Raw genomic sequence first — 25,563 nt, 5'->3', positions numbered from 1 at the left:
GTTGCGTCCACCAGTGCCACTCCTTGCCTCGTCGCGCCGCCCCCTATGTTGTCGGTGGTCTCGCCTACCTCCTTCTAGCTAGTGCTCGCACCTACCGCTGCTGGTTGTCGTTCTTGGGCACGCCTCCTCCCTTCACCGTCGCGCCATTGGTGCCCCGCCGCTGCCTGCAGTGCCTCCAACGAGTCCACTCTTTTCTCTCCGTTGTAACCTTTGCCGCTGCTGCCTCTGCTGGTGTTGCCTCCGCCATTGCTGCCTCCACCGCTGTTTCCTCCACGATTGTTTCAATCTTGCTAAGGTTGGTTGATTGTGTTTTTGGTGATAATAATTGGTGGAGGCAAAAATTGGTTGATTGTTTGTTGATAATAATTGGTGGAGGCAGAAAGAGTTGTGTTTTTGTTGATTGTGTTTTTGGTGATTGCGTTTTTGGTGATTGTGTTTTTGCTGCCTCCATCGCTGTTTCAAAATCTATGCTTGCAGGCTAGATAAATCGATTTTATTAGTGTAGGTCACTCCTTTTTGGAACAAGGAACATTTTCATTATTACTTTATTAGTCATGGATTACAATATTTATTTTGTATTGTAATAAGTTGTCCTTTATAAGTTACTATAGCTGCCTTTTCTTCCAAATAATGGTCATGACCGCGGACCGTATTACTCAATGGGATGGCCTATTTGATGTTCTATACAAGTTGGAATAGCTAAGAGTGTAAATAATTAATCATGGATAAAATTGTAAAAGGTTTAAATTCAAACATGAAATCATGAAAGTTTTAAATAATAATAATAAAAATATTTCAAATATAAATTTAAAATCTTGATTTCCTTCATATACTCTATTTTTAAACTTTTTGATGAGTAGAAGAAGCTGAAAGTATTATCTAGAACAACTTTTAAAAACTAAGCTGGATTGTGAAAAACACAATTATCAACATTAGATGCATTTAGACAATCATAGCAAACAACATAAATGTGAAAACCAACATGTAGAGAAGTATGAAAAACTCAAGCAATTATCAAAGGCAAGATGGGAGAAGCATAAATAGTGAAAATTACGTAATCTATTAGTTATTTGATGATAAGATTATAAGCTAAACAATATTGAAATAAGGTTTGAGAAAATGAAATAAACAAGTGAAGATAGTGGAGTAGCTACACCCTAAAGTTAATTGAAATGCACTACAAAAAAAACATTTATTATCGACGATCAAAATCCGTCGGAAACGTCAAAAATCCGTCAATAATGACATTTTTCCGACGGATTACCGACGGGCCTAACTCCGTCGGTAATAACGTTGTCGGTAACCTTTACCGACGACTTTTATGGCCGTCGGTAATTACCGAAGGATAAATCCATTGGTAATTGCTAAAAAAATCCGTCGATAATTACCGAAGGAAAAAGCCGTCGATAAATATCTCGATCTAGTCATCCTCTTCCTCTTTCTCCTTCGTCTGTTTCCTCGAATTTTAATTTTTTTTATCAAACTTTCTTCATTCCTAAACGAAAACAACAATCCAATTCATTCCAAAACCAAAATCAAAGACTAAACTTAGGTTGTCCAATTGTTTTAAAAACCCTAAAATTAGGAAAAATCCTCAATTAGTTTTTGAGCATCCATGGCAATAGTGGCGTTCTCCTAGTGGCGCTCTCCCATGGCAGCGGTGACTCTCTCCAACGACAGCAGTGGTGCTCTCCAAAGGCAACGGTGGCGCTCTCCAATGGCAGCGGTGACGCTCTCCAACGGCAGCTGTGGCGTTCCGCGTGGTTCTCCCACGATAGTGAAGGAGTTCTCCTATGGCAGTGGTGACGCTCCAACGACATCGGTGGCGCTCTCCAATGACAGCGGTGGCGCTCTCCAACGGTAGCGGTGGCAGTATGGGAAGATGGTTGCACGAGAGTGAAAAATGGTTGCAGAGAAGGTGAGAAATGCTCTTGAAAGAAGAAATGACGATTTGTGAGAGATGAAAATGTAGTCTTCTTCGCGCAGTGAGAGAGGAAAAATGGGCGGGGATTTTGTCGCTCTTTTTACTGACGGATTTACCGACAGATTTTGTTTGTCGGTAATTACCGAAGGCTTTACCGAGGAATTTGGTGCGTCGGTAATTATCGAAGGCTTTACCTACAGATTTATTGACGAATTTTGTTTGTCAGTAATTATCGAACGCTTTACCGACGGATTTTGACCTTCGGTAATTATCGAAGGTCAAAATCCGTCGATAATAACTTTTTTTACATCCGTCAATAAAATCAGTCGGTAATACATCCTTTACCGACGAAAATGATTCCATCGATAAAGTTCCATCGGTAATTCCATGTATTTTTGAGGTAATGACATTATTTACTCTTGGTTGAATATATTGTTTGTTTGAATATATTGCATGTTGCATATGTAATTATTTGTTTGTTTGAATATATTGTTGTTGACAATTAGCCTTAATTTCCCGTTTGAGATTCAATAAAAAAATTATTTATTAGCTCCAGATTTTTTGAACAAACGTACTATTTACAAATGAATAGAGGAAATGGTAATAATAATTTACAAGTATTGAATCTTGAATTGTCCGGTTGGACAGTTTAAGAAGAGTAATAACATTTTCATAGTTTATTAATACATATCTATTTTAATATACATGTCATAAATTTCATGAAATTTTGCAGTTGTGTTTTGTATTGATCTTCGGGTGCATATTTGATTGTGATTTATAATCACTTTCATTTCGTGTAACCTGAAGACCAATGCGAAATGCTGGCAAAATTTCGTGAAATTTAAGATATGTTGTTTAAAATTGATATGTTTGATAAACTAAAAAAAGTGAATCTTCTTGAATGGGTTAGGGTCACACCTTGAATATGAAAGCGATCAAAGTGATCATTCAAGATTATTGAAATTGTGTAAACAATTTCAGTAAACATGCGTACTGATCGAGGGTGGATTAATTTACCACGCATCAGCACTGAGTACGAGAGAGGGGTAGAAGAATTTATAGAGTTTGCGCAACGTAATGCGAGTACAAGTGGTGATGATGAAGTGAAATTCAGATGTCCCTGTGTGAACTGTTTGAATGGGAGGAAGTTGAACGCAACTGATATTAGGGAACATCTTATCTGTGATGGTTTCATACAAAGTTATACAACATGGATATGGCATGGTGTCGCAACCGAAAATCGCGACGGGACGACGATCCAATAAAAGAATAAATCATTTTGAAAAAGAGATTGGAGTCGCCACCATAGTTTATTCTAGAAAACTACGGAAAAACCATAAAATGATAAGGCATGGTCTATTAGAACCAGATTCTTGGTTCGGGAGTCGGTTACGTGTAGGGAAGGTATTAGCACCCTACAACGCCTGCCCTAAGGCAGTACCTTTAACTAAATGCGCGAATGTGGATGTGGTTTTCAAAGTGTTTAACTTTCCCTTAAAATAAAACTCAAAAGAAACAAACAATATTTTTTAGCTTTTTGGGGCCCGACAAGGATTGACCTTGCTCCTACGTATTCTCATTCAGAATGAGAAATCAGGGTTCCGTAGTTCATTCTGAAATTGTTTGAGGAATTTGTTTGGAAATTGGTTTGGATTTTTGGGAAAGTGAGCCTGACAAGGACTAGCCTTGCTCCTACGTATCTCCACTTTTGGTGGAGAATCAAGGATCACGTAGTTCTGCAAGGCGATATTGTTTGTTGTTTGAAAATGTTGATGTTTTTGGTTTTTTATGACTTTATATTTTTTTTTGGTATTTTTTGATTTAGGAGAATGAAAAGGTTTTTAGCACAAGGACGATGCGTGCGATCACACATGTGCCTAAACCTTTAAAACATATTTTTGTAACTTTATTTAAAAGAGAGAAAAGGTTTTTAGCACAAGGACGATGCGTGCGATCACGCATGTGCTTAAACCTTTGAAATGTATTTTTGACATTTTTTTGAAGAAAGAGAAAAGGTTTTTGGCACAAGGACGATGCGTGTGATCACACATGTGCCTAAACCTTTAAAACATATTTTTGGGATTTTGAAGAAAGGAAAAGGTTTTTAGCACAAGGACGATGCGTGCGATCACACATGTGCCTAAACCTTTAAAACATATTTTTGTAGTTTTTTTAATTTTTAATTTTATATTTTTTTTATATATTTTTTTTATTTTTTACGAACAAACCCGACAAAATACAATATACAAGAGTGTAATTATCACACAAAGGGCTACATACAGTAAAAGAAATAAAGAAATAAAAACTTTAAAAATAAAGCGTGACCAATAAAAATAGGGGTGCAGAGATAAAAACCAGGGGTGCAGAGAATAAAATTGAACTCCTTCGTTTGGATCAATACTCTTTCTTCAACTTTTGATATGCCAGGGGCGTAAATAGGAACACTTGGGTGCATCCTGAAATGGTGTATTTGGGCCCAATTCCTTCTTTGTTTACTTGCAGAGACAAAATGTGTTTCAGTCCTTTCTTTTTCACTGACCTTTACTGAATGTTTCACTGATAATTTTTTCTACAAAACTCCAAACATAATGAAACTTTTTTCTGTAGAAACTAGATTTAGAGGGCTTTCATTTGATAACTCACACATAATTTTTGGACCTCTGGACGAGATGCAGTATAATTTTGAAATCAGGTTTGGCTGTTTCGTTTCTGGCACTGACCTTGGTTTACTGTTTGGCTCATATCTTTTTCCACAGAACTCTAATTGCAATGAAACGTTTTGGGTTAGATTCTAGACTCAAAGGGCTTTCATTTGAATACTCACACATAATTTTTGGACCTCTGTACTAGATGCAGTATAATTTCGAAATCAGACTTGGCTGTTTCGTTTCTGGCACTGACCTTGGTTTACTGTTTGGCTCATATCTTTTTCCACAGAACTCTAATTGCAATGAAACTTTTTGGGTTAGATTCTAGACTCAAAGGGTTTTCATTTGAATACTCACACATAATTTTTTGACCTCTGGACTAGCTGCAGCTCAGTTTTGAAGAGATGAGTGGGGAAAGGATTTTAGTGTTTGGTCATGATGATGGAAATCAATTTTGTGGGTGAAACATGTTGATACTGGTTTGCTGAAGGGGTGTATTGAAATGTTTCATGATAATAGGGGTGATAAGAAATGTGTGGAAAGATATGTAGTGTGGGAGAGAAAAATGAAGTAGAGTTTTGGGATGGAATGAAGAGATTTTGAGAGATTATGTAATTTTTTTTTTGTGTGTGAAGTGAAGAGAATGTAGGTATTTATAGAGTTAAGGATGAAGAAAGTTGATGAATAAAAATAATATAATAAGTTGGTGGAAAATTTAGATGAAATAAAATATAATGAATAGAAAAAGTTAATGTGGAAAATAAGTGAAAGAAATAATATAAAAAGTTTGTGAAATAAAATATAGTGAATAGTAAAAGTTAATGTGGAAAATAAGTGAAAGAAATAATATAAAAAGTTGGTGGAGAAATTAGGTATGGAAATTAAGTGAAAGAAATAATATAAAAAGGTGGTGGAGAAATTAGGTATGGAAATTAAGTGAAAGAAATAATATAAAAAGTTGGTGGAGAAAATAGGTAAAATAAAATATAGTGAATAGTAAAAGTTAATGTGGAAAATAAGTGAAAGAAATAATATAAAAAAATGGTGGAGAAATTAGGTATGGAAATTAAGTGGAAGAAATAATATAAAAAGTTGGTGGAGAAATATAGTGAATAGTAAAAGTTAATGTGGAAAATAAGTAAAAGAAATAATATAAAAAGTGGGTGGAAAAAATAAGGTGGAGAAAAATGGATAATAAAAAATGTTGATGGAGAAGATATAATTAAAAAAAGTAAGTGGAATAATTAGAAAAGTTGATATATAAAATTAATATGGAAATGATGTGGAAAAAGTAAATGAAAAATGTAGATGATGTGGAGGGTGAGGTGGATGGTGATGTGGAGAATGGGGTGTGATAAGAAAAGATGGGTGGTGAGGAAGTAAAAAAAGTGAGATTATTTTGGGCCATTGGATTAAGTGTTTAAAAGAAAATTTGGGGGTGCAAAAAGTAAAATAAATAGTATTTTTCATTTTGGTTTTTTTATGTTTTTTTTTTATTTATTTTTGTGATGAATTATATTTACCCGGACGAAATTGGGTATTGACACATGGCGAATTAACAAACTTTCCAACTATCTCTCCAACTGAAAATGTATATGATTCCACCATAGATATGTAAGATCGACCAGAAGAAGACAACTTAGAGGATATGATCTGTGATGTTGGCACAAAAGCTTTTGCCCAAGCGCATGTGTATGAAACGATGTCCACTGATGCGGAGACTCCTTTGTATGCCGGTTCAACTAAGTTCACACGGTTGTCAACGGTGTTAAGGCTCATGAATTTAAAGGCGACCAATGGATGTAATGATAAGAGTTTTACAGAATTGTTGTCGTTGTTGAATGAAATGCTGCCAGATGGAAATACATTACCTACTCGTAATTATGATGCAAAACAAATTCTTTGTCCGATGGGTTATCACGATACAAGTCAAAAAACAACGGTGAAGATAGTGGTCACACAGAAAAGAATGGTTGTGCTTTGAAAGTAGTTTGGTACCTTCCACTCGTGGCCAAACTTAAGCATTTGTTTGCGAATCCTAAAGACGCTAAAAACTTAAGATGGCATGCAGATGAGAGAACAACTGATGGGCTGCTTCGTCATCCAGCTGATTCAAAGCAATGGAAAAATATTGATCAAGAATTCCCCCAATTTGGTGAAGAATGTAGAAATCTTAGGTTTGGCTTAACTATTGATGGAATGAACCCATTTGGTAATTTAAGTACCAATCACAGTTTTTTGCCCGTTATACTGATAATTTACAACTTATCTCCTAGATTGTGCATGAAAAGAAAGTACATGATCTTGTCAATGTTGATATTTGGTCCAAAGCAGCCTGGAAATGACATCAATGTTTATCTCAGGCCACTAGTTGAAGACTTGAAGTTGTTGTAGGTTGATGGGGTTGAAATATTTGATGCCTTTGCTTTAGAAACTTTCATGATGCATGCCATGTTATTTTGCACCATTAATGACTTCCCAGCTTACGGTAATTTGTCGGGGTACACTGTGAAGGGTCATAAAGCATGGCCTATATGTGAAGAAAACATTGCAGCTCATCAATTAAAACATGGAAGGAAGACAATGTTTATGCGTCATCGGCGATTTTTACAATCTAATCATCCATATCGAAGGTTAAAGAAAGCATTCAATGGAGAACAAGAGAAAGACAATGCACCCATTCCACTTACTAGACTTGAAGTTCTTGAAAAAGTTAATAGAGTACATCATGTATTTGGGAAAACGTCGAAGAAGTCTTCTGTAACGACCCCTTGGAAGAAGAAATCAATATTCTTTGATCTTCCATATTGGTCAAAGTTAGATGTTAGACATTGCATAGATGTCATGCATGTAGAGAAAAATGTTTGTGATAGCTTGATTGGTACACTACTAAAAATCCAGGGAAAAACAAAAGATGAAGTGAATGCGCGTTTGGATTTGGTTGACATGAAGATCCGAGAAGAGTTGGCACCAAGAGAGATTAGTAAACGTACTTATTTGCCCCCTACATGTTACATAATGTCCAGACAAGAGAAGATAAGTGTTTATCTTTGTTTAAAGAGTATCAAGGTACCACAAGGATACTCTTCAAATATCAAGAGCTTAGTGTCAATGCATGACTTAAAGCTTGTTGGACTGAAGTCTCATGATTGCCACGTCTTAATGCAACAATTGTTACTGGTGGCAATTTGTGGAATTTTTCCCAAAAAAGTTAGGCAGACCATAACTCAATTGTGCTCATTTTTCTCGTCAATTTGTAGTAAAGTCGTCGATCCTACAAAGTTAGATGAACTTCAAAGCGAAGTTATCATCATCTTGTGTCAGCTAGAAATGTTTTTCCCTCCATCCTTTTTTGACATCATGGTGCATTTACTTGTTCATTTGGTTAGAGAAATAAAGTTGTGTGGACCAGTATACTTAAGATGGATGTACCCTATTGAGTGTTATATGAAGATTTTGAAAGGGTACATCAGAAATCAATATCGTCCAAAAGGTTCAATGATTGAAAGATATATTGCTGAAGAAAGTATTGAGTTTTGCTCTGATTATATGACTAAAGCAAATATGATAGGAGTCCCTCAGACATCATGGTTGAATAGATATTCTACAAGTAAAAGCATCCGAGGTGTGAATGTGGTGACGAAAAGTCGTGAAGAATTGATGCAAGCACATCTGTACATATTAAACAACACAGATGAAGTGATCCCATTTTTGGAAGCACACAAAGCCGTTGTAAAGGACAAGTATCCAAGACAATCAGAGAAATAACAGTTGATGGAGTATAACAGAACATTTTTGTCCTGGTTCAAATCTGAAGTTTTGAAAGAATCACGGTCCTCTGAGACTTTGTTGTGGCTAGCAAATGGTTTGGAGCTTGATGTTGTATGTTGTACATGCTATGAAATTAATAATTGCACATTCTATACAAAGACTTTGGATGATAAAAACATAGTACAAAATAGTGGCGTCAGTCTAGAAGCTGAGTCGCTACAATTTTCCACATCCAAAGACCAAAATCCTATAATTGGATCCATGAGATATTATGGTAAAATTGAAGAGATATGAAAGGTTGATTACACTAAGTTTTCCGTTGCACTCTTCAAATGTAAGTGGGTCGACAATAAGAATGGTGTCAAAATAGATGAACCTGGTATGACACTTGTTGATTTTCGAAAGGTTGGTTATGGAGATGAACCGTTTATCATGGCATATCAAGCAAGTCAGGTTTTTTATGTCAAAGATCCTGCGTCTGACCATTGGTATGTCGCTCTTCAAGGAAAAAGACAAATTGAAGATAAAGAAGAGAATCTAAGTAATCTTCATATTGCTGACAACCATCCATTTAAAACGACAATAAATTTGGATGACGACCCTCTAATTGATGATATACAAGCAATTCGGGAAGATCACAATGAGGGAATATACATATGACCAATCCATATGATTATGTATGAATTCATGTTTGTGTAAATATATGGCTTTTGTTAAATAATATATGTTATTTTAGAAGTATTTTATTAATCTTTCATCTTATTTATTGTGACAAATATATGGTTGAGTCACCTCATTTGTTAGGGGATGAAGTCCCCACCACTTCTAGACGGACGAGAGGAGCAACGAGGTTACGACAGCTTATACTTAGAAGAAATGCAGGTGAGAGGACACCTGTCATAATTGACGTGGTCACTAGAGTTGCATCTGGCCCAAATCCAGATGTATTTAGGTCTTACCTTGGAGTACTAGCACGTGATTGTATCTCTATACTTACTCCATCCTTTGACTATGTATCTGAGGCTGATCGGAATCTCATTTGGAAAGATCTATTGGTAAGTTAAACAATATTGCTCCAAATTCTAGATTCATTATATTGATAAAATTGTATTGATATAAGGTTATTACTTTCTTTGTTGTAGATGACATTTGATATGCCAAATGTAGAGAGCTTAAGGAATAGGTGTTTATCTGCAATTGCAGAAAGATTTTGAGGGTTTAAGACAAAATTGACGACCAGATATATATTTGGACCAAAAAGTAATGAAACTCCATGTTCCAAATATTCAGCAATTGACGAAGAAACACGACGTCAGTTTGTAGAGCTTCGTTCATCCGAGATCTGGCAAGTAAGTGTAGGTAAAATCATTCAATTCATCATTCATAATTCTTTTTTATGACAATTGTTTCATTTTGTCACAGGAAAACAGGTCAAAAGCACAGAGAATAAGTGCTAAGAATAAAAATCCACACCTATTGTCTCGTGATGGATATAAGAAGCTCGAGGAAAAAAATAATCAAGCAGAAGTCAGATAGTAGACTTCCACTTTCTAAGGATGGTGACCCTCCTCATCCTTCACCACCATCTCAGCACGAGAAGTGGAAGTTAGCTCGTATAAGACCATCGGGCTCCTACACTTCCGACTCTGCCAGAGAGATATCTGAAAGAATTGTAAGATGTCATTTCTCATATTTTTACACATTTTTTGTTATATATATTACATAGATCTTTCAAATGATTTTGAAGTTTTGTTATGTGACAGGACTCCTTGGTTGAGCAGAGCTCCCAAGGTCAATTCACACAAGAAGGTCGTCAGGATATTCTTGCCACAACTATTGGACGAGTTGAGCACCCAGGACTGGTGCGTGGTGCTGGGACTGGCATAGGCATAGGACAGTTCTTTGGGTCTTCCTCTCGTCCATATTCATACGAAAAGATGAAGGAGGACATAAGAAAAGAGATGACGCAGGAGATCACAAAGAAGGTTCGGGCAGAGTTGTATGATGAAGTTACTTAATTGGTTGAGCGCCAGTTCCAGCAACCTTATGAGGATTATGGCAATCGTCCTCCGCCATCTCCTGTAGCGGAACATTTTGTGCCCCCTATAGGTGTTTAACCCTCGACAAGTGTAACCGAATCGTATCAAGTAATAAAACTAGTAAGACCAAGTATCGTTCTCCCAAAGGACTCACTGCCTAGACAGTTATGTGATTTGTTGATTATCTAAGACTTGTGACCAAATTCTTGTAGGTTTAAATGCAAAATACTGAAAAGTAAATATGAATGCATGTATTGATCAATGGGAAAGAAGAAACAAAACATGTGGTTTGAAATATATGAATGATTATGTTGTTGGGGTTTATCAATTTCATCCTATCCACTCTCATGTATTCAAGAATTCATCTTTCTTCATTAATGTTAATGCCACTTTCTAAATTACCTTAAACCCGATGTCTCTGCGAAGAAAGCCTAATCATAATCACTAGTTTATAATTTCTTGTCTCCCTAGCAATTACTCATGCAGTAGTCTTGAATCTCTTGCTTGAAGAGAAGGCCATCCCTACATCAAACACAATTCATAAAACCAAAAGACATGTTGTTAATCATTAGTAAACCACAAACAACACCCTAAAACCATGCCAAACAACCGTTGAGGGCAAACAGAGCCCCTTAGCGCAACCCCCACATCCAACCAGCAAGCAAAAGAGCCATAAAAGCAACTCTGCCAAAATCGCGCTCAGGGGAAATTTCTGCTGAGCGGCGATTTTGCAGATTTTTCAAAATTTCTTTTTTAATGTCTTATTCTCCACCCACATTCAATCTTCTTAGTTCAAGACCCAAATCAAGCATTTTAATCGGTTCAAACAACAATTAATTCATCAAATCATGCATAAAAATCAAAATCCCTAAAGAATCATGCTTAAACTACTATGTTCATATCAATTCATGCTTTCAAGAACCCTAAAATTAAAATTGCTTGAACTTACTTGGGTGGAGATGCTAGATGAATGAAAAATGCTTTAGGAATTTGAACAAAACAACCCTCAATTGCAGTGCTCTCACTAAACCCTAAACTTGGATGGAACCCTAGTGAGAAAGTGAGTAAAAGAGAGATTTTGTAAAGGGAGAAGAGAGAAAAGTGAAGAGAACTCTTAGAAAAATGCTTGAGAGTGTGTATGAAGAGATAAATATGAAAATAGAAGCAATGAGCCCTAGGATATAAAAATACCGTAATGAGCCCTACTCCCGCTAAGCGCAAATGGACCAAACAGTTAAACTCCAAATATGCAGTGTTACTGCTCAGCGGAAATTACTGCTGAGCGGCATTTACGTGACTTGCTCTCCTTCTTCTTAGCTTGCCCTATTGATCCTATACTCATGCCTCTTACTCACTCCTAGCATTTAATCTCTTACCTCACTCAAACATTCAATCCCTATCATGCAACTAAAGCAGAATCAAAACAAACATACAAAAATAATGTCAATCAACTGGGTTGCCTCCTAGGTAGCGTTTGTTTAACGTCACGAGCCTGACCCAAAATCCACCAACACCCATCAGTAGGTGCAAACCTTTCTTACCAACACCCATCAGTAGGTGTAACAAACCTAGTATCCTTCAGTAGATACTTAACCACCTAGCATCCATCAGTAGATGCTATAACCAAAAGTCTCAACATACAAAAATGTCCAAAGTTTATAAAATTACATTAACCAAAAATAAAAACTAAATAAAGTAATGTTTTTAAATCACTGGGATGCCTCCCAGCAAGTGCTCTTTTAACGTCACTAGCTTGACCTAGTAAAGTTCAAGTTCTATTTTCCATGTTGGTGTTCATCTTTTTGTCATCACACCAACTCATCAACTGCTTCCGGTCCACCTCTTTGACTCTTCTCGAATATGGAGATTCTGTCTCTATCACTCAATTCTCTTTATAGTCTTTCACAACCCACAACTTGTTCTTGAATCTTACATGTTTACCAAGTTTGGGTTGTGCTTGCATCAAGTCATTATGAACCGTCTTTCCTTTGCTATCTTTTTCTTCTTCCCTAACCTGTGACAAGAAACAATTTTTACCTTTGAAGTCTGGCTTTGCATCTTTAAAACTAGTCATGGGTACATCTTCAAATGTAGCTTTATGACTAGCCTCTTCCTTTTGCATCTGCTGCTCCTCTTTGAAGACATCAATGACCACCCTTTCTTCTTGGTCTTGAAGCACTATCATTCCTTCATCTACATCAATGATGACTTTGTCCGTTTTTATAAACGGTCTTCCAAGAATCATAGGAATCCTTTCATCCTCCATCTCCATCACCACAAAGTCCACCAAGAATTGTAGTTTGCTTACACAAACCATAACGTCTTCCACTATACCATAAGGCCTCTTTGAAGATCCATCCGCTATTAGCAAAGTCATCTCTATTGGCTTGACTTCAAGATCCCCAATTTGCTTAAGTATAGATAAATGCATCAAATTTACACTTGACCCTAAATCAAGTAGAGCTTTCCTTATCTTCTCCTTCCCTATGATGCAAGGAATGGTAAAACTTCCTGGATCTTTTAATTTTGGAGGATGTGATCTCTTCTTAATAGCTTTGTGATAACAGTTGAAAAACTGTTATTTTTATGCTTAAAATTGATACTAAAAGCAACCTTTAACACTTAGAAACTAGCTTAGAATCATGTTTTTATTCATATTTCTAGAAATAAGAGAGTTGGACAGGTTTATGCTTAATTTCAGTGTTTTATGCAGGTTTTAAGGTGAATTTGATGAAAGAAGTGAAGAAGGATAGAGATGGAATCAGGAAAGAACTCAAAAAGTGCAAAAGAAGAAAAACCGTAAGTACCGCTCAACGCCAGTTTACCGCTGAGCGGCACTCTGGAACACATGTTGGCTCCGCTGAGGGGTGAAAGTGCAGCTGAGGGGAGATTTGACTTTACGCTAGTACCGCTGAGCAGCAGTTTACCGTTGAGCGGCAGTTTACCGTTGAGCGATGGTAATTTGGGCTTAGGCCCACTTTTCTATAATATTACGAATAGTATATAAGCTTTAGGACTTCCTAGGGTTTGTATCTTTGGTTGGAGAAGACGCAAAACACACTTTTCACCCCTTGGGGTAGAATTGGAGATGGTGACGACTCTCTTCTTCTCTTTCTAGGGTTTTTCTATCTCTTTCATTCTTTCATTATTGTTCATCTAGTTTCACCATGAATATGGTGAACTAAACTTTGTATTGTTGTTGGGGAATTAATGTAATCTTGTGAAATTCTCATATATGGAATTTGTGTTTAAACATCTTATTTGAGATATATGCTTTCTTTCACTAATAGTTAGGATTTTTCTTCTTTGCTCAAAGCATGCATTGTTTAACTCATTCGATGTCATGATTATTGATTTTGTCGATATGGACACATACGGGGAAATCTAGATCCGGGGAAATTTTCCCAATAGCATATTGCCTAGACATAGGGATATGAGGGTTGATTGCCTTTAAGCTTCTGTGCTTCAGAATTAATTATTAGGGATGCTAGGATGAAATTGATTGATGAAAAGAATGATGAATTCCTAAAATATATGAGAGTGGATTAGATGAAATTGATTACCCCAACAACATACTCATCCATATAATTCGTTCAGTGTTTGTGTTCTTCTTTCCCATTGATCATCACATGCATACATGTTTACTTTTTGCCTTTTGCATTTGAAACTTATAAGAATTTGTTCTCAAGTCTTAAATAATCAAGAAATCATATAACTAACTAGGCCGTGAGTCCTTTGGGAGAACGATACTTGGTCTTACCGAGTTTATTTCTTGATACGATTCGGTCACACTTGCCGAGGGTTAAACAAGTTTTTGGCGCTGTTTTTCGGTGTTCGTAAATTTGTTATCAAGTTTTGGGCGCTGTTGCCGGGGACTCGTGGTTTAACTAGTTCATTTGTTTGATTATTGATTATCTTTGACTTGAATTTTGAAATTTGAATTTACGTTTTTATTTTTTCTGTTTTTTATTTTCTGTTTATATTTTTCTGTTTTTATTTTATTTTATTTTATCGGTTATTATTTTATTTTATTTTCTGTTTTTATTTTATTTATTTTTTATTTATTTTTTATTTATTTTTTATTTATTTTTCTGTTTTCTATTTTTATTTTTTCGTTTTCTGTTTTTATTTTTTCGTTTTTTGTTTTTATTTTTTTATTTTTATTTTTATTTTATTTTTTGTTTTTTGTTTTTTGTTTTTATTTTTATCTTTTATCTTGCTATCTTTTATCTTCTTATCTTTTATTCTTTGTATCTTCTCTATCTTTTTGTGCTAACAATTGTTTTTAGGGTTTTATGCCTAATGCTTACAGGATGCAATTCGGTCAAGAATTTAATTATATGGGCACTCAATTCTACCAAGGTAATTTCAACCACTGGTGGGAACCTCACTCAAGCATGGATCAAAGTCAATTTTGGCAAGCTGTCAAACAATTTAAGAATCAACCACCACAACAATGGCAGCAACAACCCTCTCTATCGGGAAGAAGGACAACGTTGGAGGACACACTTCAACAGTACATACAGATATCTAATTGTCATCACAAAAGCACTCAAGCTGCCGAACAATTTGATAGGCCGCCCCAACAACAATGGCAGCAACAACCCTCTCCATCGGAAAGAAGGCCAACGTTGGAGGACACACTTCAACAGTTTTTGCAGGAATCCATCTCCACTCGGAAAAGCATTGAAGCATCATGTAAAAGGATGGAGATGCACCTTCGTTACATTAGTCAGAGATTGAACGTTAAGGTTAATACTGAAGTAACCCTAAGGAGGAAGGTCAAGCCATTGTCACTGAAAGTGACAAGATTTTTGATGAGAAAAAAATAGGGAGAGATGAGGAAAAGATAGAGAGAAAAGAAAAAGAAGAGTTGAGTGAGAAAGATAAAGATGAAGAAAAAGAAAAAGAGGTGGTTGAGAGAGAAGAGAGAAAGAAAATTTGTGTGAAAATAAAGAAATTGAGAAGAAAAAGAGAAGGGAAGAAAAAAATAAGAGAAAAGAAAAAGAGAAAATTTAGGGAGAGGAAAAGTAAGAAAAAGAAAATGAGAGGAAAGAAGAAGGAATCATATGAAAAACCCCATCCTCTCATCTAAAGAAGTATCATAGGAAGGAAAAGAAATTTAAGTGCTTTATGGAAATCTTCAAGAAATTGGAGACTAAAGTTCCTATGATTGAGACACTGCAACAAGTTCCTGATTTTATTAAATTTCTGAAGAAGTTCAGTAGAAAGAAGAAAAAAAAGATGGCACATGAGCTTTATTGGGTCAAGCTAGTGACGTTAAAAGAGCGCTTGCTGGGAGGCAACCCAGTGATTTAAGAACTTTTAATTTTTGGTTTGGTGATGTAATTTAGAACTTTTGGGTATTTTTGTTTTTGTTATAAGTTTGTTATAGGGTTTACATCTACTGATGGATGTTAGGCGGAAGAGTATCTACTGAAGGATACTATGTTTGTATACACCTACTGATGGGTGTTGGTAAGAAAGATTTGCATCTACTGAAGGGTGCTGAAGGATTTTGGGACAGGCTCGTGACGTTAAACAAGCGCTACCTGGGAGGCAACCTAGTTGATTGATTTTATCTGTATTGTTTGTTTTGATTCTGCTTTAGTTGCATGATAGGGATTGAATGTTTGAGTGATCTGAGAACTTAATTGCAGGGAGCAAGTGAGGGGCATGAGTAGAAGGCACCTAGGGTAAGCTAGGAAGAAGAAAAGCACAACACGAAAGTGCCACTGAGCGGCAAATTGCCGCTGGCGGTGGTATCGTAAAATGGGCTTAGGTTGCCCCTTAGCGGAACCCGAGCCCATTAGGGTATTTTTATACCCTAAGTCACGCTTTGGCCTCTATTTTCATATTCTTCTTTGCACATACACTCCTAAACACTTTTCCAAATGTTCTCTACATTTTTCCTTTCATTCCTCTTTAGAAAATCTCCCTTCCATTCACTTTCTCACTAGTTTTCCATCTAAGATTGGGGTTGGGAGAGAGCATCATTGATGGGGCTAAGTTTTTCAAAGCACTAGAGTAGGATTTGTTTTATCAATCATTTTTGTTTTTAGAATAGGGTTTGATGTACTCAATTGGAAACTTTGTCTGTTATGATGGTTTGCGTATGATTGTTGTTTGATAAGTAATGCTTGATAATGCTTTGATGATTGATTGATGTTAAGATGTGCACTATATGCTTATACAGGTGGTTCAGTGGCTTTGTGAACAAATGCATGATGTTATGATTGTGATTATGATACTAAGCAGGATGTGTACATGTGAATGAGCTTATAGGTGAGGTTTTGAGCTCTAGAGTTTTTTTTTGATTGAATGCTATTACTTTGAAAGCATGAATGATTTTGCCCAGGTTTTCTATGATTGAATCAATTGCTTGTTTGCATCATATGATCAAGGCCATTTGTTGGTAAACCTTTTGTTAGTCAAATGCATGAATTTAGCCCACTAAAAGAGAGCACTATGTGTTCTTTCATTTGAACACTTAGCCTTGAACATGAATTTAAAACCCTTTGTGAAAAGCTTTACCTTGAGTTCAGTAGAAAATATCTGATGGTATTGATAAATGTTCAAGTTTGGGGTTGTTGGGAAGTTATGAAAGGGAAATTGAAAGCATTGAGCTAAGAGCTAAGAACTAAGTATGTGAAAAGAAAAAAGAAAAAGAGAAAGAAAAGAGAAGAAGAAGCAAAGCTCAATGCAAAAGGAAAGTTGGGAATAAGTAAGAATGATTGTGTTTATATGATTCTCTTAACTCAAGGGTTTTGTGATTTAGAAAAACCAATTTTCTTGTTAGCCCAGCCACATTATAAGCCATTGAAAAGTCCTTGTGATGATGCATGCTTGCGAATGTATTTGATTATGGTTAAATGAAAGGCAAAGTAAATTCTTGTGACATTGTGATAGTAGAGTGAATGAGTGATTAACTCTTATACACTTGTGTGCTTGAGTGAAACACTTTATCTAGTGAGGAAAGATTCCATGAACACATGAACATCCATGCTTCGTGATTGATCATTCATGAAAAGGAGCATTTGTTGGATATTAGGTGATTGTGTGAACACTAAAGCATGTGCATGTTTTGATTGAATTCTTTGTCATGAGCTTAATTGAGTATTTACTTATCTTGAAAAGAGGATTTTTGAATGGAGGAACCATTGTATGGATTGGTAGAATATTGAGTTACATCTTGTTTGCTTGAGGACAAGCAAAGTTCTAAGTTTGGGGTTGTGATAACAGTTGAAAAACTGTTATTTTTATGCTTAAAATTGCTACTAAAAGCAACCTTTAACACTTAGAAACTAGCTTAGAATCATGTTTTTGTTCATATTTCTAGAAATAAGAGAGTTGGACAGGTTTATGCTTGATTTTAGTGTTTTATGTAGGTTTTAAGGTGAATTTGATGAAAGAAGTGAAGAAGGATATAGATGGAATCAGGAAAGAACTCAAAAAGTGCAAACGAAGAAAAACCGTAAGTACCGCTCAGCGCTAGTTTACCGCTGAGCGACACTCAGGAACACACGTTGGCTCCATTGATCATCACATGCATACATGTTTACTTTTTGTCTTTTGCATTTGAAACTTATAACAATTTGTTCTCAAGTCTTAATTAATCAAGAAATTATATAACTAACTAGGCCGTGAGTCCTTTGGGAGAACAATACTTGGTCTTACCGAGTTTATTACTTGATACGATTCGGTCACACTTGCCGAGGGTTAAACATGTTTTTGGCGCTGTTTTTCGGTGTTCGTAAATTTGTCATCACTTTGCATTCATTAATCTCCTCAATCTATATATCTTTTCCTTTTGGAGATTTGCTTCATATGATTTACCTGAGCTGAAAATTGTTGCCATGATTCATTCACAAGTAGATCAACATACATTTGAGTGAAGATATCTTTACAATGCCCATATTGTCTCTCTTTCTCTATTCTCTCTCAATCTTTTGGATAGGGAAGAATTTTTTTTAATTTTTTTCTCTTCTCTTCTTTCTCTTTTCTCTCATCCTCTCCTTTTCTCTCTGCTTTTTCTTCTTTTCTTTCTAACTCAACTCTTTCAACATTCACACTCACTAAAACTTTACACTCTTCCTTAGGGTTAACCTTAGTATCAGCCCCAAAATTCTTATCAGGCATATCTTCCAACTTCTTAGCTATTTGGCCTACTTGCATCTCTAAGTTTCTAATGGCCGCTTTAGTGCTCTTGTGGTTGGAAATAGTTACCTGCATAAATTGTTGAAGAGTTTCTTCCAACTTTGTTGATCTTTCATTGAGTGTAGACACTTGTTGCCATAATGATGGTTGCTGTTATGGCCTATTGAATTGCCCTGATTGTCCAGCTTGTCCTTAACCTTGACCCATGCTTGGGTGAGGTTTCCATCCCTGGTGGTAATTACCTTGACGAAATGGAAATTGATTGGACATGAAATTTACATCTTCCAAAGCCTCTATTGGAAAAGCGCATTGACCATTGATATGGTCACCACCACATAATTCACAAAGTTGTTGAACCTGTGCAACTCCCTTTAGCTCCTTTGGAAATTGTGCAAGTGTCTTTGTTAAATTCTCCAACTGTTGAGTTATGATTTTATTCTGAGCGAGCAAGGCATCATTGAATTGCAATTATAGAACCCCTTTCTGTTGAATTGAAGTTCCTCTTTCACTGTGCAACTCGTTATCATTAGTAGCCATTTTTTCTATCAACTCGGTTGCTTTCTCTAGAGTCTTCCATTTGATATTACCTCCAGCTGAGGCATCTAGCATCAACTTGGTTTGTGAACCAAGACCTCCAAGGAAAAGTAGGACTACTACTGCTTCATCAAAGCCATGCGTGGGAGTCTTTTGCAACAAACTTTTGTACCGATCCCATGGTTGACCTAATGCTTCCTCCATGCCTTGTCTGAAAGAAGATATCTCTTGCTTCCCTTTGTTGACTTTAGATTGTGGGAAGTACTTGTTTAAACACTTTGCAACCACAGCTTCCCACTTAGTGAAACTATCTTCTGGAAAAGAGTTCAACCATAGCTTAGCATTGCCTCCCAATGAGAAAGGAAACAAACTAAGCTTGATTGCTTTATCCGACACCCCATTAATCTTTACGGTGTTGCAAATTTCATTGAAGGTGGTGAGATGCTCATATGGACTTTCATGCGGTAGCCCATTAAATTGATTGCTCTTGACCAACTGTATCAACACCGATTTCACCTCCATGTTTGCAGCATTGACCCTCGGCCTTGCTATACTGTTAAAATGTTGAGGGCCAACCACAGTGGTGTAATATGCAATAGTGCGTCTATAATTATTCTCCTTTGCCATATTTTCAGTGCTTTGGTTAGACCTTTGTGGTGAAGGTTGTAAAAGTGTCTCTGGAGGAGGGAATAGTTCTCTAGATGTACGGATTCTTCTCCTCCGTCTACTCTCGTCCAAGCCTTCAAGAAGAGGTTCTGAATTTTTCTTGCTTCTCATCCGAATTGCTTCCTGCATAAACAAGAAGACAAGTTCCTTGAAACAATTGTTAGAACAAAAAGATAGAAAAGATAAATAAAAAGATAGAAGATAGAAAGATAAAAACAAAGGAAAAAGATAAACTTACAGATAAAAAGATAAATTAAAAATATAAAAAATACAAATCAAGTCAAAGTTAATCAATAATCACACAAATAGACAAGTTAAACCACGAGTCCCCGACAACGACGCCAAAAACTTGTTTAACCCTCGACAAGTGTAACCGAATTGTATCAAGTAATAAAACTGGTAAGACCAAGTATCGTTCTCCCAAATGACTCACGGCCTAGACAATTATGTGATTTGTTGATTATTTAAGACTTATGACCAAATTCTCGTAGGTTTAAATGCAAAATACTGAAAAGTAAATATGAATGCATGTATTGATCAATGGGCAAGAAGAAACAAAACACGTGGTTTGAAATATATGAATGATTATGTTGTTGGGGTTTATCAATTTCATCCTATCCACTCTCATGTATTCAAGAATTCATCTTTCTTCATTAATGTTAATGCCACTTTCTAAATTACCTTAAACCCGATGTCTCGGCGAAGAAAGCCTCATCATAATCACTAGTTTACAATGTCTTGTCCTTAGCAATTACTCATGCATTATAAAGCATAGAAGCTTAAAGGCAACCAACAATCATACTCCTATGTCTAGGTTTATACTACTATTGAGAGAGATTCCCCATTGATAACAGTTGAAAAACTGTTATTTTCATGCTTAAAATTGATACTAAAAGCAACCTTTAACACTTAGAAACTAGCTTGGAATCATGCTTTTGTTCTTATTTTTAGAAATAAGAGAGTTGGACAGGTTTATGCTTGATTTCAGTGTTTTATACAGGTTTTAAGGTGAATTTGATGAAAGAAGTGAAGAAGTATAGAGATGGAATCAGAAAAGAACTCAAAAACTGCAAACGAAGAGAAGCCGCAAGTACCGCTCAGCGCCAGTTTACTACTGAGCGACACTAATGAACACCCGTTGGCTCTGCTGAGGGGTGAAAGTGCAGCTGAGGGGAAGAATTCAACACACGCACTTACCGCTGAGCGGTAGTTTACTGCTGAGCGCCATTATTTTGGGCTTAGGCCTACTTTTCTGTAATATTTCGAATAGTATATAAGCTTTAGGACTTCCTAGGGTTTGTATCTTTGGTAGAGTACGAAGCAAACACACACCTTTCCACCCATTGGAGGAAGAGTTTGGATGCTAAGGCTACCTACTCATCTTTCTAGGGTTCTATCTTTCACTATTTCATTGTATTTCATCTAGTTTCACCATGAATATGGTGAACTAAACTCTTCTTGTTGTTGGGGAATCAATGTAATCTTTTGAAGCTCTCATATATGGAATTTTGTGCTTAAACATCATATCTATGATACATGCTTTCTTTCATCATTAGTTAGGGTTTTTCTTCTTTGCTCAAAGCCTATTAAGAAAGACTCCCACACATGGATTTGACGAAGTAGAAGTAGTCCTATTCCTCCTTGGAGGTCTTGGTTCACAAACCAAGTTGATGCTAGACGCCTCAGCTGGAGGCAATATCAAATGGAAGACTCCAGAGGAAGCCACTGAAATAATTGAAAACATGGCTACTAATGATAATGAGCTGAACAATGAAAGAGGAGTTCCTAGTCAGAAGGAGTTGCTACAATTTCAATCAAATGATGCCCTGCTTATTCAAAATAAGATTATTTCTCAGCAGTTGGAAGAAGTAATTAAGAAACTTTCTCAATTACCACAAGAAATACAAAATGTTTCAATGGTTCAATGGCAGCAACAAAGATGGCAAACACAACCTACTCCATCTGGGAAGACAACAAAACTTGACGAGACTTTCCAACAATTCTTGAAGACGAATGCATCTTATTGTAAGAATGTGGAAGTTGCATTTAAAAATATGAAGATCCATATTGAGCAAATAGTTGACAAGATGAAAAATAGTAATCTCAGAAAGGAGTGTAAGACTATTGTTACCAGAAGTGGTAAGGTGTTAGAGGAGAGAAAAATAGAGAGAGAGGAGAAAGAAAATGAGAGTGAAAAAGAAACTTGTGAGTGGAAAGGAAGAGTTGAGAGGGAGAAAAAGAAAGAAGAAGAAGATGAATGGAAAAAGAAAGAGAGAGAAGAGAGAGATGAGAGAAAAAAAGAAAAAAAGTTTGAAAAACCACTTCCTTATCCAAAGAATTATTCAAGGAAGGAGAAAGAAAAATGGTTGGAAAGATTCATGGAGTTGTTTAAGAAGCTGGAGATTACTATACCATTCTCTGAAGCATTGCAACAGATGCCATCATATGCAAAATTTTTGAAGGAAATTCTTACAAAGAAAAACAAGTACATTGAGAAGGAAATTATCAAAGTACAAGGTAACTGCAGTGCAATCATACAGAAATTACCTCCTAAGCTTAAAGATCCACGAAGCTTCACTATTCCGTGCACCATAGGAGACTTGGAAGTTGGAAGAGCATTGATTGATTTGGGAGCTAGCATTAATTTAATGCCGCTATCCATGTTTAAAACAATTGAGGGTTTGGAACTCAAACCTACCAGAGTGGCTCTTCAATTGGTAGATAGGTCTCTTAAATATCCATATGGAGTGGTTGAAGACGTTTTAGTGAAGGTTGACAAGTTTGTATTCCCAGTAGATTTTATTATAATGGAGATGGAAGGGAATGGTGATGTGCCTCTCATTCTTGGGAGACCTTTTATGAAGACTGCTAGAGTTTTAATTGATGTAGAGAATGGTAAGCTTAAATTAAGAGTTCATGATGAAGAAGTAAACTTTGACGTATTCAAATCCATGACATATCCAAATGATGATAAAACATGTTTTCAACTTGACGAACTTGATGAAGTTTGTATGGAGCAAGAAAGGATGGTGCATTATGTTTCTCCATTAGAAAAAACTCTTATTGATGCGTGTGAAGATTTAGATGAAGGAGAAGAGAAATTAATTGAAGAATGTATGATGGACTTGGAAACATTGAAGGAGATTCTAGAGGAGGATACAAAGTTTGAGATAATTGATAAGGAAGAAGAAGTCGAAGCGAAGAAGTTAGAATTAAAAACACTACCAACACATCTGAAGTATGTTTTTCTAGCAGAAGATGGAACAAAGCCAGTCATCATCAGTAACTCTTTGTTTCCAAAAGAAGAAGAACAGTTGATAGAAATTTTGAAAGCTAACAAAGAAGTGATTGGGTGGTCAATCTTAGATCTTAAAGGTATCAGTCCAACTTATTGTATGCATAAGATCTTTATGGAAGATGATTATAGACCGAGTGCTTAACCATAGAGAAGGTTAAATCCTGTAATGAAGGAGGTGGTTAGAAAAGAAGTGTTGAATCTTTTGGAAGCTGATATCATCTATCCAATCTCTAACAGTGAATGGGTAAGTCCAGTACAGGTGGTTCCAAAGAAAGGCGGGATGACAGTAATTCATAACGAGAAGAATGAACTTATTCCTACTCGGACAGTTACTGGATGACGAATGTGCATTGATTACAGGAAGCTAAATAAAGCCACTAGGAAGGATCATTTTCCTCTTCCTTTCATGGACCAGATGTTGGAGAGATTAGTAGGTCAAGCTTTTTATTGCTTTCTAGATGGATATTTTGGATACAATCAAATTGTGGTAGATCCAAACGACCAAGAGAAGACAGCTTTTACTTGTCCTTTTGGTATCTTTGCCTACAGAAAGATGCCATTTGGATTATGTAATGCTCCAGCTACATTTCAAAGGTGTATGCAGGCAATTTTTGCAGATCTCCTAGAAAAGTGCATTGAAGTCTTCATGGATGATTTTTCAGTCTTTGGAAATTCTTTCCAAAGGTGTTTGGCTAATTTGGATATTGTTCATAAAAGATGTGTTAAGACAAATCTTGTTCTCAATTGGGAGAAATGTCACTTCATGGTAACAGAAGGAATTGTGCTGGGACATAAAATTTCTGCTAAAGGAATTGAGGTGGATAAAGCCAAAGTAGAAGTCATTGAGAAACTGCCTCCACCAACAAATGTAAAGGGAATCAGGAGTTTTCTAGGTCATGCTGGATTTTACAGAAGATTCATCAAAGATTTTTCAAAAATTGCTAAACCATTGAGTAATCTTCTTATGAAGGATGCCTCTTTTGTGATGAATGAAGAATGTTTGAAAGCTTTTGACACATTGAAGAGTAAATTAGTGTTAGCTCCAGTAATTATAGCTCCAGATTGGAATAAAAATTTTGAGCTAATGTGTGATGCTAGTGATTATGCAATAGGAGTTGTTCTTGGCCAGCGAAAAGAGCAGATCTTTCATCCAATTTATTATGCCAGCAAAGTTCTGAATGATGCTCAGTTGAATTATGCTACTATGGAGAAAGAGTTCCTAGCTATAGTATATGCTTTAGAGAAATTTAGACCTTATCTTATTGGGTCTAAGGAGATTATTTATACAGATCATGCAGCTATCAAATATTTGTTGACAAAGCCAGACTCTGAGCCACGTCTGATTAAATGGGTACTACTCTTGCAAGAATTTGATGTGGAGATCCGTGATAAGAAAGGGAGTGAGAACTTGATTGCTGATCATTTGTCACGACTAGTCAACAAGGAGGTCACTAGCAAGGAATCAGAGATCTGGGAATCTTTTTTAAATGAAGCACTCATGTATATTCAACAGAGGCCATGGTTTGCTGATATGGCTAATTTCAAAGCTGCAAGGGTAATGCCAGAAGATCTAAATTGGCAACAAAGAAAGAAATTTTTGCATGATGCCAAGCAATTTGTCTGGGATGATCCTTATTTGTTCAAAATTGGAGCAGATAATCTTCTGAGGAGATGTGTGACAAATGAAGAAGCAGAAGGAATTATCTGGCATTGTCATGATTCAACTTATGAGGGACATTTTAATGGAGAAAGAACAACAGCAAAAGTTCTCCAATCAGGGTTTTATTGGCCAACACTATTTAAAGATGCTCATAATCATGCTAGAAATTGTGATAAGTGTCAAAGAGTAGGGACGATTACTAGACGTCATAAGATGCCATTACAGGGCATTTTAGAGGTTGAGGTTTTTGATTGCTGGGGTATTGACTTTGTGGGACCCTTTCCTCCATCTTTCAACAATGAATACATATTGGTAGCAGTGGATTATGTGAGTAAATGGGTGGAAGCATTAGCTTGTCCTAAAAAAGATGCTAGCACTGTAATCAAATTTTTGAAGAAGTAGATATTTTCACGTTTTGGAACTCCAAGAGTGCTAATTAGTGATGGGGGATCTCATTTCTGCAATTATCAGCTAGGAAAAGTACTCAAACATTATGGAGTGAGACATAAAGTAGCTGCACCTTATCATCCACAAACCAATGGACAAGCTGAGGTATTTAACAGAGAGATAAAAAGGATCCTGGAAAAAACCGTTACTTCATCAAGAAAGGATTGGCCATGGGATTATCACCTTTTCAATTAGTCTATGGGAAAGCATGTCATTTGCCAGTAGAGTTAGATCATAAAGCTTTGTGGGCTTTAAAATTCTTGAATTTTGATCCTTATGAAACCTAGAGCGCACGCAGAAGGCAAATTCTGGAGCTTGAAGAAATGCAGTTACATGCATATGATTCATCCAGGGCTTATAAAGATAAGATTAATTTTTATCATGACAGGAAGCTGGTGAATAAAGTCTTTAATCCAGGG

General features: G+C 36.2%; 1 pseudogene; it reads left to right on the top strand.

The window, feature by feature from the left end:
• The window catches only part of LOC128197489 (uncharacterized), a 130,473-nt pseudogene that overhangs the window by 46,244 nt on the left and 58,666 nt on the right, over nucleotides 1–25,563 (top strand).

Source organism: Vigna angularis, chromosome 6 (assembly GCF_016808095.1).
Source record: "Vigna angularis cultivar LongXiaoDou No.4 chromosome 6, ASM1680809v1, whole genome shotgun sequence".
Lineage (NCBI taxonomy): Eukaryota > Viridiplantae > Streptophyta > Magnoliopsida > Fabales > Fabaceae > Vigna > Vigna angularis.
Note: the sequence above shows the minus strand (reverse complement) of the source record. Positions and strands in the feature narration are given on the sequence as shown.